The sequence below is a fragment of the Phaseolus vulgaris genome, unplaced genomic scaffold (assembly GCF_000499845.2).
Source record: "Phaseolus vulgaris cultivar G19833 unplaced genomic scaffold, P. vulgaris v2.0 scaffold_59, whole genome shotgun sequence".
Classification (NCBI taxonomy): domain Eukaryota; kingdom Viridiplantae; phylum Streptophyta; class Magnoliopsida; order Fabales; family Fabaceae; genus Phaseolus; species Phaseolus vulgaris.
In genome coordinates this window covers 35,545-48,161 of record NW_027174112.1, presented here as the reverse complement: position 1 = coordinate 48,161, position 12,617 = coordinate 35,545, and the positions used below count along the sequence as shown (strand labels likewise).

Here is a 12,617-nt window from a genome sequence, read left to right as displayed (position 1 = left end):
AACTGTAATCAAGAGAAATAAAAAAAATACAATGATTACAAAGATATCATTTTATTAATGACATAATAAGAATTCTTTATTTTAGTAAGCAATCCTACCTTTTCCATTTGAATTAAGCTGCAAAGGAGTTATTTATCATCTTGCATTTTCATCATGCGGTGCGGGTTGCATTGGTAGTGTAACGACGGTGTTTGTGGTGGTGGATGGTGTTTTCTTGGTCTCTGTAGGGAGGGTGTATGGCGGTTGTTCATGGAGATGGTTGTTGTCACCGGAGTCACGTGTTGATGGTAATTTGTCGCGGTTGTGTAATTAAAGTATCAATCAAAAAAATTAAATAAAAAAGAAGGATAATGAAAAATTCATTTCGAGAGCACTGATAAAGGAGAGAGAGAGGTTACTGGAAATGAAATCGAAAATGTTGGCGGCAGACTCTCCCTCGGAGAAGCCATAGAAGAATCTTCCAGCGGGTTTTCTTTATTATCTTCGTCCTCTCCCACCTGAAACATTTCAAAGTCCTGCGCCTGAATCCGTGACTCTTCCTTCACGCCAGAACCGCCAATCACACGACGGAGGCGACATCGGCGTGACACGCCTGCGTGCCAAGCCAATGATTGTTGTGGTGGAAAGTGGTGGTATAAGTTATTTCTAATTCTCTGCCTATGTCTCCCTTCATATCTTCTCCAATATATATTTTGGCTCACTTTTTCCCCCTCAGAGTTTGAACATGACACCCTTCAACTGATTTTGAAAATAAAATAGTTTTAAGGAATTTCTCTTAATTCAAAACCGTATTTTTTTTAATTCAAAACTGTTTCTCTCAATTTAAAACAAACAACTCAAATCCTATTTAATTACTTTTTGTTGAATTGGTAGTTTTAAATAAATTTTAACTACTATAACTACATTAAATATATATCTTTTTACCCATAATTAATAAAATATTAAGAATTATAATAAAAATTGTGAAACTCAATTTTTTTTTTCAGTTTGTTGTTTTAAATAAATTTAAACTGTTAAAAAAAATATCTTTAGAAGAGTATTATCAACATTTTTAAATTTGTATTCTTATTTAAAATTCAATCATAATGGTTTTATTATAAATAAGAATGATTTTATTATAAACTAACGGGAACACATGCGTCGTCTATATATTTGTATTTTTTATTTTGTTTTAAATGTATATATATTTTATTATTATTATTATTTATCTAGTATTTTATTTTTATTATATATTTAATATTTTAAAATATATAATTTTTGTCCTCTATTACGTATTCAATATTATAATCATATTTAAGTTTTTTTTTAAGTTATTTGAGATGAAATTGTAATTAATTGATAATGTAAAAATTACAATATATATGAAAATTAACATCATATTTTAAAATATATAACTTTTGTCCTCTATTTTGTTGAATCTATAATTTTCTGTTTTGAAAATTCGAAATGTAGTTGAATTTTTTGTGAGAAACTAAAAACTTTCCTGTGCTTTTTTTTTTTCGAGCATTCATAATTTCAAATACAACTGCCTCTGGTTTCTCCTGAAGTTTTCTACAATGGGAAATTATCACTGATTCCTTTTTTATTGTAGAAGATTTTTTTTAAAGGGAAGAAATGCTAAACTAATTTTGAGAAAACAAACCTCTTATGATGCTCAAGAAGGTCTTCAACAAATTCTTCTTCCCAATAACTTACATCGGTATATTGCATACTCTGAAACAAAACCAAAGCCAATAAATTGTCAACTTCTTTTATTCCTTGCAAAAAATAAGGCAACCTTGGAGAGATGTTCTCATAACATACCGTAAACACCAAAACTTCTAAAGATTTTCCCAATCAATGATTCAAAGCCACCGCAGAAAACCCTGAACATCCACAACTAATCAACAACAAAAAGGACAATACTAATTTTTACTCAATAGAAGATAAAATTCAAAAGATAGAGAAAATGAACAACACTAACATCAACCGAAATAGCATGTGCCAATACGATCGTAAGTTCTTTGATTGAACTAAGTAAAATGGTAGGAAATGACGAAATCAAATGGAAAACTGATCAGTAAATCAAATAGAAAATTTCTATTGTATCGAATGGAAAATTAATTCGTAAATCAAATAAAAAAATTGCTCCTCAAATGAAAAACTACTCCCGAAACTCCCTAGCTTATTCCCTCTGAAGAAAATTGTGGTATATCAAATGGAAATATGAAAATAGAAAATGAAAAGGAGGTTTGATGGATTTAGGGTTTAGTTTTAAATTTGAAAATTTTGAAATTTAAAAATTTAAAAATTTGAAAATTTTGAAATTTAAGAATTTTGAAATTTGAAAAATTAAAAATTTTGAATTTGAAGTGTATCGAAAAGAATTTAGGTCAATAATTAATCAATACTTTAAAAAAAATATATGATTGATGTAATTTTTTTTTTAAAATAGATAAATTTTTAAAAAATTATAAAAATAGATAAGTCAGACATGAAAAGCCGATTTTAATACAAAGAAGTTGTGTTTAAGTGCATAACTTTTGTTGTGAAGATTTTCTTTTTCAAATTAAAAGTTGTGCTTTCATAATTTATTTTCTTACATTTCACAATAAAGTTATGTTACGATTTTTTTTTTCTAAAAAACTTTAAGTTTTGTTCTAATTGGCGTGGAGTGGTCTTCTAAAGTATGATTTCCAAAAAAAAATTTCAATCTTCTGGAATCGTGTTTGTGAAAATTCTTTTCAATTTTTTTAATTGGACCGTGTTTACAATTACGACTTTTATTTTTTTTCAATTTTGTTATGTTTTTATGACTTAAAAATATAATTAGTTATTTTTAATTGAATGTTTCTTATGTCTTTTATTTTTTTAAATTATGTATTTAATTATTTGTAACTGAATACAATGTTGTGGTCGGAAGTGGTGGTGTAGGTGTGTCTCGGTCGGTTTCCTTGCGACTCGGCATATCTTCATATCTTCTTCTGCACCACTCTCTCACAATTTAAACAAACACCCTTCTTTTATGCAAGTGAAACATAGAATAATGAAAAAAAAAAAAAATAAAGTCTCTTTTTTTTAAACTTTTTTTTTTCTTGTAGTTTATATTATTTGTTCTTCTTATTTATGTGATATAACATAAATAAAGTTTTTTTTTTCAATTGAGGATGATTGAGTGGACTATAAAGTCGGATTGTTAATCCGTTGTATAAATTATTGTATTGAGAGTTTAAAAATTCTTTTATTTCTGGTGATATTTTGCTATTTTTTAAATTTTTTTATTTACTAGTTAAATATGTTAAAATAGAGAAAATCCTAAAACTATTTAAAAATCTCACATTAATAAGAAAAAGACAAAATTCACTTTTATTTTAATCTATTCTTCACGTGGATTATGCCGTCGTAAATGGTTAGATATGAATCCAAAGATAAAAAAAAAAAATCACTACCGTATAAACAAATAATTTTAGAATAAACATTATGAAAATAATTAAAAAACGACAAAAGAAAAAGAACATATTCTCTTATATTACAACACATTTTTTTTTCTGATAAAAAAAAACCAACAAATTTTTGTCTCTGAATGCTAAGATAGAAGTTTTTAAAAAATAAGTTTTTTTAGGATATGAATATATATATATATGAGTTTGAAAATGAATTGATAGTAAAAGTTGATTATTTTATTAATCAATAATTCTTTTGACCAAAAATCCTTACCCTTCCGCTTTCACCTGACAAAAACACTATTTATAATGAATAATGATTGTTAGACAATAATCAATCACTTTTAGCTTGCTCCAAATTACAATAATCAATGACTAGGAGAGAGATAGTTACGTGTCACGACAATTTTATCACGTGATAAAGGTAGAAAAAATTGAAAACAGTGATGGAACAAGAAATTAATGTGATCAAAGATAAAACTGTGAAGTTAAATTTTTTTAATAAAATAAAAGATCATTTCAATAATTATCTTTTAATAATATAAAAAATATAATAAAATATATTATATTTAAATTTAAAAAATTAAAAATAATTTTTTTTTGATATTATTAATTGTTAAGTAATTAATTTTTTAAAATATTAAAATATATTTATTCAATTTAGACAAGACAAATGTTTGATAATTTTTAAAAAAAAAAATCAAATTCAAAAAATCTCGTAACATTTCTAAAAACTAACGTTTTCAAATAAATTTATTATGATTCCAAAAATGTCATTTATATTAGAACATATGAAAATCTATTTTTTTTTCAAAATAAAATAAAAAAATTGAATAATAAAAGTCATATGTTATTATCAATAATATATTTTATCAATTCAACAAATTTATTTATTTATAAAATTTATAATTTATGACATAAAAAAATTAGCATACGTAATGTCTCTTTAAAATATTCGAAAATTTAAAATCTTGAACATAAAAGTTATAAATTTGAAAAATAGTTATATATTATTAATATAGTAAAACTTAATAATATTTTTTATTGATCATTTACATCCTTATTTCTTTCTTGTTAGAATGCTGATAGCATTCTTTAGAAGTTTTTCCTAAATTATTACGAGAAATTCACAAATTTTGACCTCGTAACCTGATTAATAAAGTACATACTTATAATAATATACATTGAATACATGCAATATAACAAAATACTATCATCAAAAGAATCACAAAATTTACAAAAATAAAAGAAGTATTAAAAGAAGAACAAAATGATGATATGGATTACAAATTTCAAAATCATTTATTCAAAAGGGTTTGAGTGCATTCATTTGTATTTAACAACCCTTTTGCACGATTGTCATTTTCAGCACCACCACAAACCTCTCTTAGCTAAATATAAGTGATATATAGTCAATTACTCCAAGCAAATTTAACCAACCATATATAGGTGTTTCTTGTTTCAACGATTTTATGAAGAAGGTAAAACCCTATACAAAGGCTACTACTTATGTAAACATGTGAGTTTTGTGTTGTTCTTAGGCAGAGTGGTGCATGAGGTGTGTGTAACATAACCTCAATGGAGGAGACCAATGTACAATTATCTAATCTCAATGTTGATAGTTAATCAGAGTAAGTGGTGACTTCTGTAGGAATAAGTGGTAACCCCTACCACCAACTTTTTGCACGATTAATTAATTTAAAAAATTTTGAGGTTTGTGTTGTTCTTGTGTAGGGTGGTGCAGTGCATGAGGTATGTGTAAAGTAACCCTAGTGAAGGACAAAAATGTCAATCTCTAATATGGTTATTAATGTAGTTAGAGAAAGTCATATTAAATGGTGACATGTGTAGGAATAAATGGTGACATGTGTAGGAATAAGTGGTGACCTACTACAAAGTTTCTACACAGTTAAGTAATTTTAGAAATTTTAAGCTCTGTGTTGTTCTTGTGTGAGGTGGTGCATGAGGTGATGGAAGAAGGCCAAGCTTAGGACCAACCACTAGGTCAATTGCAAGGAAGATACAAGAAGACTGAGACTCTACTATTGATGGCAGAGACACCCTTCTATACATGTTCAGAAATGTCATAACCTAGTGTAGTTTTCTATAGTAGAATTTATTTTTCTTTCAAAAAGTAGAGTAGGAAAAATAGTTGTAAATTTTCTTCATTGTAATTAGGGTTGAATTAGGCACCTAAAAACCAACCTAGGTTAAATTAGGGTTTCATTAAGACTCCTAATTTAACCTAGGTCTATCATTAGTCACATGAAGCACACCTAGTCATGCTTGCCATGTGACTACTCTTTAGGCGCCAATTTTAAACCTATGCCTTTTGAATTTTCCAACTATTTTTCTTGTAGCATTGGTCGGACCTCACTATTATATAATGGGGTGCTTGACTATCATTTTAATAAGATCAATTTTATGAGTGTTATGCTGCCATGTTGCTAGCTCTTGCACTCTCTTGCCTAAACCTCTCTAGGTTAGAGACCTTTGGTATTCTTCTTCACCTCTCCAAGTTATATGGCCCAACCAATCACTCTCCCCACTCCTCGTGCACCTTTAAGGAATTCATAGCTCCATTGGAGCTATTCTTGTTCCATCACCTCCATCAAGCTTCTGCACATTCATCTTCAAACTCCAAGAAAACAATTCAGTCATGAAGGCAATGCTATCATGAGGTGTGTCTAAAGTGACCTCAATGGAAGACACCAAGGTACAATTATCTAATCCAGTGTCAATTAGTCAGAGTAAGTGGTGACCTATGTATGAATAAGTGGTGACCAGCTACCAACATTTTGCACAACAAAGTAATTTTAAAAAGTTTGAGTTTTGTTTTATTTTTTGGGTGTGGCAATGCAGTGCATGAGATGTGTGTAAAGTCACCCTAGTGGAGGACACGATGGTCAAGTTCTCTAATGTCATTGTTAATGTAGTTAGTCACAGTCACATTAAGTGGTGACCTGTGTAGGCATAAGTGGTGACCTACCACTAAGTTTCTGTATTGTTAAATAATTTTAGAAATTTTAAAATTTTGTTTTGTTCTTGGGGAGTGCATAACATGTGTGTAAAGTAACCTCAGTGGAGGACACGAACGTCAAGTTCTTTAATCTCAGCTTCAATGTAGTTAGTCAATATAAGTGGTGACCCATGTAACAATAAATGGTGACTTGATACCATTTTTCTGCACAGAGATGTAATTTTGGAAATCTTAAACTTTGTTTTGTTTTTGGGTGTGGTGGTGCATGAAGTGTGTGTAAAGTGACCTTAGTAGAGGACACAAATGTCAAGTTCTCTAATCTCGGTGTGAATGTAGTTAGCCACAGTAAGTGAGACCTGTATAGGAATAAGTGGTGACCTGCTACCAAGTTTTTGCACACTGATCAAATTTTTGAAAATCTAAGCTTATTGTTGTTCTTAGGTAGGGTGGTTTATGTGTGTGTAAAGTGACCTTAGTGCAGGACACCAATGTCAAGTTTTGTAATCTCATTGTCAATGTAGTTGGTGACAAATACACTAAGTGGTGACTTAGGTAAGAATAAATGGTAACCTGCTACCAAATTTCTTCATAGTGAAGTAATTTTAGAAAATTTTGAGCATTACGTTGTTGGGTGGGGTGGTGCATGAGATGTGTGTAAAGTGACCTCAATGGAAGACACTGAGGAAAAGTTCTCTAATCTCAGTATCAATGTAGTTATTCAAAATAAGTGGTGACTTGTATAAGAATAAGAGGTGATCTGCTATCAACTTTTTGCACACTGAACAAATTCCTGACATTTTGAGCTTACTGTTGTTGTTCGGTGGGGTGGTGTATGAGGTAGTGTAAAGTGACCCTAGTGGAGGACACCAAGATGAATTTCTCTAACATCACAATGGACAAGTCGAACCTGTAGTTGTGTACAATATTTATAACTTATGTTTTAGATTGAACAATTTTATTAGTTAGTGGGTCTGTGTTACCAATGTTACATTATTAAAAATGTTTAAAGTAATCGATATCATTTTTTATGTGATAAATAAATTTCATATGTGATAAACAAATTCAATTCACCTTATTCATTATCCTCTCTAACCATTGTGCAAAAACTTACACCAATTCACAATATCCTAAACCATTTTTATGAATGACCAACACATTAACCTCAATCATACTTGAGTCCAATTGATCAGTACTTTAATAAATGAATAATTCATAATAAAACTAATCACAATTTGTATTTAAACATATAAAAAAAACATTTTGAATAAAACTATAGTAATACTGCTAAGAAAGTCCAATTCAAAAGTATACTTACGATAAATATTTATTTTATTTAACAACATATTTAACTAAATTTTAAACCCTAAATTACGTTAAATTGAGATTGTAAAATATAAAAATAGATAAATAACACTTAATAAATTTAAAAAAATATTATTATAATTATTATAATTATAATTACTATTATTATTATGATTAATAATAATAATAATAATAATAATAATAATAATAATAATAATACCATGTCAGCAGCAGTTGTACTCTGACACAGCAATATTGTGGTTGGAATATCACTATTCATTTATAATTTCAAACCTTTAAATTTTATAATTCTTGGCCATGTCATCATTTTCGGCCACGTCATCAATTTCTGCGACGTCGTCAAGATGGTATATTGGGACAAACCGGCTAAAAAAAGTCAAGATTGTATACAGGAAGGAACATACGGGCTCAAAACAAAGTATGGAACATAAATAGTTTTTGAGTTGTTGATCACCAAACATTTTTCAAATGTGTTTGTTCACCAAATATTTTCAAGTGGGATTGCTCAGTAAACATTTATTTTTTCACGTCCCACATGTGGACCCCATTTTCCTATAAAATACTTTGTCTACCCATCTCACCACACTGTAGAACGGAATTCGCGATGTGTGTTGATCTGGATTCATTAATATTTAATGCTCACTCGTTACATATCCTTAACTCATCTCGCATTGCACTGCATTGCATCTCCTCCCTGTGACGCACATGGCACTTGCTGATAATGTTCTTGTGTAAACCTCTCGTGCTACTTCATGGATACCCATGGTCTATTAATTGTTGATGTTTTTAATGCATATTTGAATTGTTTGAGTTATCATTATTTTCTATTATTATTATTATTTTACTTAAATCATAAATATTTGCAAATTAAATACACTAATTTATCATTCAAATATAATATTATTCTTAATTTATCTAATTAAATACTTTAGTTACTATTTTATAATTAAAATGATAAAGCAAATTGAAAAAATTAATATAATTTATATGATTTCTTCATAGTAGAATTCACTATATATAACTTATATTTAGTTAAAAAAAAATTGTGATGATATTGAACAAAAGGTTATCGAATACAAATGCATACACACGTATTTTTTTTTTAAAAAATATATAAATATATATAAACCTTAAACCTATACTTTTATAAGGATTTTTGGAAGAGTCTATTTCTTTTTACTAGTTTGTATTGCATGTATAAAATACCATTAATTACATCTTGTGATGTGCAGATGAATGTTGTTCCAGTGGTTCTTCAGATGTTGTACGATTTCTTATAATTATGGCAATTGTTGAAACAATCATCAACTTGACTCAAAAAAGAAGGCAATAAATCATTGTTTTCAAAACTACAATGTTGTGTAACCTTGAAATTGGGTCCAAACGCTGAATATGGTATAGCTTTGCTTTCACTGGTGACTGAAACATACTACTTTGCCTATTATTAATAAACAAATGACATATGTTGCCAGATAAATAATTTTTAGACAAATAGAGCAATAGATACAAATAAAAGTGCTGATATTTCTTCCAGTTTATAATGACTAATTGATATTATAATATGAAGTCCAAGAGATAATCACCAACTTAGCTTCACCATGCAAGCATTTATTTTGAAATATAATACACAGTATGCATGCAGACTAAAGCCATTCACCTAAGTGTCTAATGAAACTTTCCGTATAAATTCAAGGCCAATACTAACTCTCAGCCAAGCATCTAAAAGAATGACTTTACATCTCTACCACAACCCTCTATGGGTGAAGCTGAACTTTTAATTTATTTTTTAAAATGTCATGACTAAATTAACCTTCAATTGAATGCTTATTTTTATTTATCTTTTGTAAGAGTTTACAACAATTAATTTATTTTTCCTTGTATTCCTTTTAAGTGAGAGTCTATATTTATTTTTAACAAAAGCAATGCAGTAAATGATTCACACATTTAGATATAAACCAATAGATTCCATATTGCTTAGTTATACATTCATTAAAATGGCAGAAAACATGTATGTTCGTATTAGCTAATAGAAAAACAATACTTGTATTTTTGGATGTTTCATATGAGAGAACTTTGAAAAGAAAAAAAAAATAGAGCCAGAAATATGCTTTGCCAAGCATGACATACATCAAAAGAATAAGAATAAGCAAGTTTGAGTTAAGATACCTATGTAAAAACATCAAAACAACTTCTTTACAATTCTTTCGAGTATTTCCACATTATCAGTATCAAAAAAATCTATCAAAAAAAATATTAAATAGAAACTAGAGACAAGAGATAATTAAATATTAAAATTTTAAATACAAATAATTTTAGATAATTAATTAGATTATTATAGAATAAGATTTAGAAATATAAAATTATGAGATATCTTTTAATATCTTTGAATGTTACACGGCAATTTACATGAGCACCAACAGTGTTGCTTTCCTGCATGACGTAGATGTCATCTTAAACCCTCTTTCTGTCTCTCTCAACACACAATCCCAAATTTCGTCCATCACCCATTCAAATTCTCAAAATTTCAAATTTCAATTTTTCAACTTTACCATATCTTGCCATATTTTTTTAAGATCGGTGTCAAGCAAATGTGTTCCCTCTTGAAAACAATAAAATGTTAGAGTTGAAAATCATTTTTATAAAAAAAACTATTAAACAATAACAATTATACATTTTAATTTTATTCTCAGAATTTTACGGACGCAAATAAAAAAAAAACTCTACTTTTGCAAGATACATAAATTAAATTTGACTAAAAAAAAGCATACTTCATATTATATCTTCAACATAACTGCATAAAATAACAACAAAGTGTTTCTACAATCTAAATTAAAAAACAAAATTAAATTAAAAACACATAATGACGTATTATTTAAATCTTGGTTATAATTACATGTGATTTGAATCTTGAGGAATTACTTAGTAGCAGAAGCAACTACATCCCCGCTTGATCTGGTTCAAAGTTTTGGTCCTCCTCGCCCAGCCAAGTATGTTCTTCACCACCCATTTCTTGCGCACGCACATTCCACTTTTTGCTATCTACATAGCAAAATCAACACATCACGGATGCTGATACATTACTAAAAACATACAACTAATATTCTAATTCTAATAAATTAATATTTTTATTGTATTTTTTAATTTTAAATATTATTATAAGAAAAAATAATAATATATTAACACTTCACAAATCAATAAAATAATAATTCAATTATATTTAATTTAATTTTAAATTATAAATATTATTATAATGTGATGTCATGCATACGTTTCATTAGGTGGTGCCTAATAAATTTTTTTCCTTTAAGGAATTGTGAAGTGTGTGAATTTTACTCTTTATCGGTGTTAAAGATAAGTTTTCCTGTTTTTTTTATACCCGAACTCATCTCCCCACTTTCACTTTGAACAGGCGGTGATGTTCGAAAGCATGATCCATGAACTAGCACCAGCAGTTAACACAAGAATATTACAAGTAATGAAAGTCACCTCATTATTCTTCGTTTCATCGCAGCGAACATGCTTCCGTCCATTATCAGCAAGAGCCATGTCTGTCACACAATATTGTTAAGATCGCGAGTAAACTACGAGTTTGGAAGGGAAAGTGAGCTGACTCGGACGGCGGACCGTCACCTGTGCGGCTCCTACTCGTATGTCTCGCCGCCGTCGCTCACTCTCGACGCCGTCGCACTCGCCACTACCCGTGTTCGCAAGCGCCTACGTTCGCTCGCGTTTGCCACCGCTCGCCGCCTCTCCTGCTCGCGTTCACCTCCGTTGTTTTGTTTTAATATTTTCTCTGCTCCTCAATTTTTTTTTTCTCAGTTCTGTTCTGCTCGTTTTTTATTCTCACGTATCTATTCTTCTCCCGCTGCCTTATTTTATTTAGGCCTCTCTGTTGTTTCTTTATTTATGCACCTCTGTTTACTAATAGAAAAATTATGCTTAGCGTTGCGGGACCATTTTATGGTTTTCAAAAGAAAAAGACAAAATTAAATCCGTGACCGGATAGAAAATGTTAAATTAACATGCTGAAACAAATTGTAAGCTAAAAAATTATTCTTTTACGTTATAAAAAAATATTTTAATAATTTTTTTAGTAATATAACAATATAATAAAATTTATTATATTTAAATTTAAAAAAATTAAATTTTAATATTATTAATTTTAAAATATTAAAGTTTGTCTATTTAATTTAGATGAGACAAAATTTTAATAAAAAAATTCAAAAAAAAAATAAAAAAAATCTCATATTTGCTTAACATGTCATATTGTACTACCCCTGGATGGTTGGTATATATTTTTTTCAGCATTTACAGATTCTAATTTCCTCTATTGAACCAAATAAAATGTCTAAGCTAGTTTACACCTAGCTATTTCTTCTTTATACATGATGCATGATATGAGAACTTGCATATAAGTAACTGATATACACAGTACAATTATAAACCTTGACTCATCTCGTGCTTCTTGGTCTTGCACATCTGTCATCAATACACCAGGATTTTCTAACTTTAAGACTAACAATTAATTATGAAGGAGTTCATTCTTTATCATAATTTTTTTTTTAACTTTTAAAAATAGATAAATTAAATAAAGAAAGAGAAAACATGAAGTAGATTATGTCTTTTTCCCCATAACATTATTTGTGGTTGTGGCGGAGAAAAGAGTAACTTGAAGGTGGCTTTTGACATGAGATATGGTAAGACCCTTTACATTCATGAGTTGTAAAAGCAACTTTGGTGCGGCCCCTGTAAATACAAATCAATACCACTCAAAATTCAAGCCTTTTTGAAGTTAGTTTATAGTTTTACGTGAAATGGTATAATAGTATTCCGGCATGTCAATGATATATATGATTATCATTTCAAGTGTTGTTGTCAACTCAACGTGGTCA

The 12,617-nt window shown here is 28.8% G+C and overlaps 1 long non-coding RNA gene across 1 annotated transcript; it reads right to left on the bottom strand.

Annotated features, from left to right (window-relative positions):
- Nucleotides 1-10,472: 10,472 nt before the first annotated feature.
- LOC137817428 (uncharacterized) lies at nt 10,473-11,629 on the bottom strand. Its single transcript, XR_011081961.1, has 2 exons — nt 11,212-11,629; nt 10,473-10,764 (listed from the first exon to the last, which is right to left on the bottom strand). It is a non-coding gene; the product is annotated as an uncharacterized lncRNA (long non-coding RNA).
- Between the last annotated feature and the right edge of the window lie 988 nt (nt 11,630-12,617).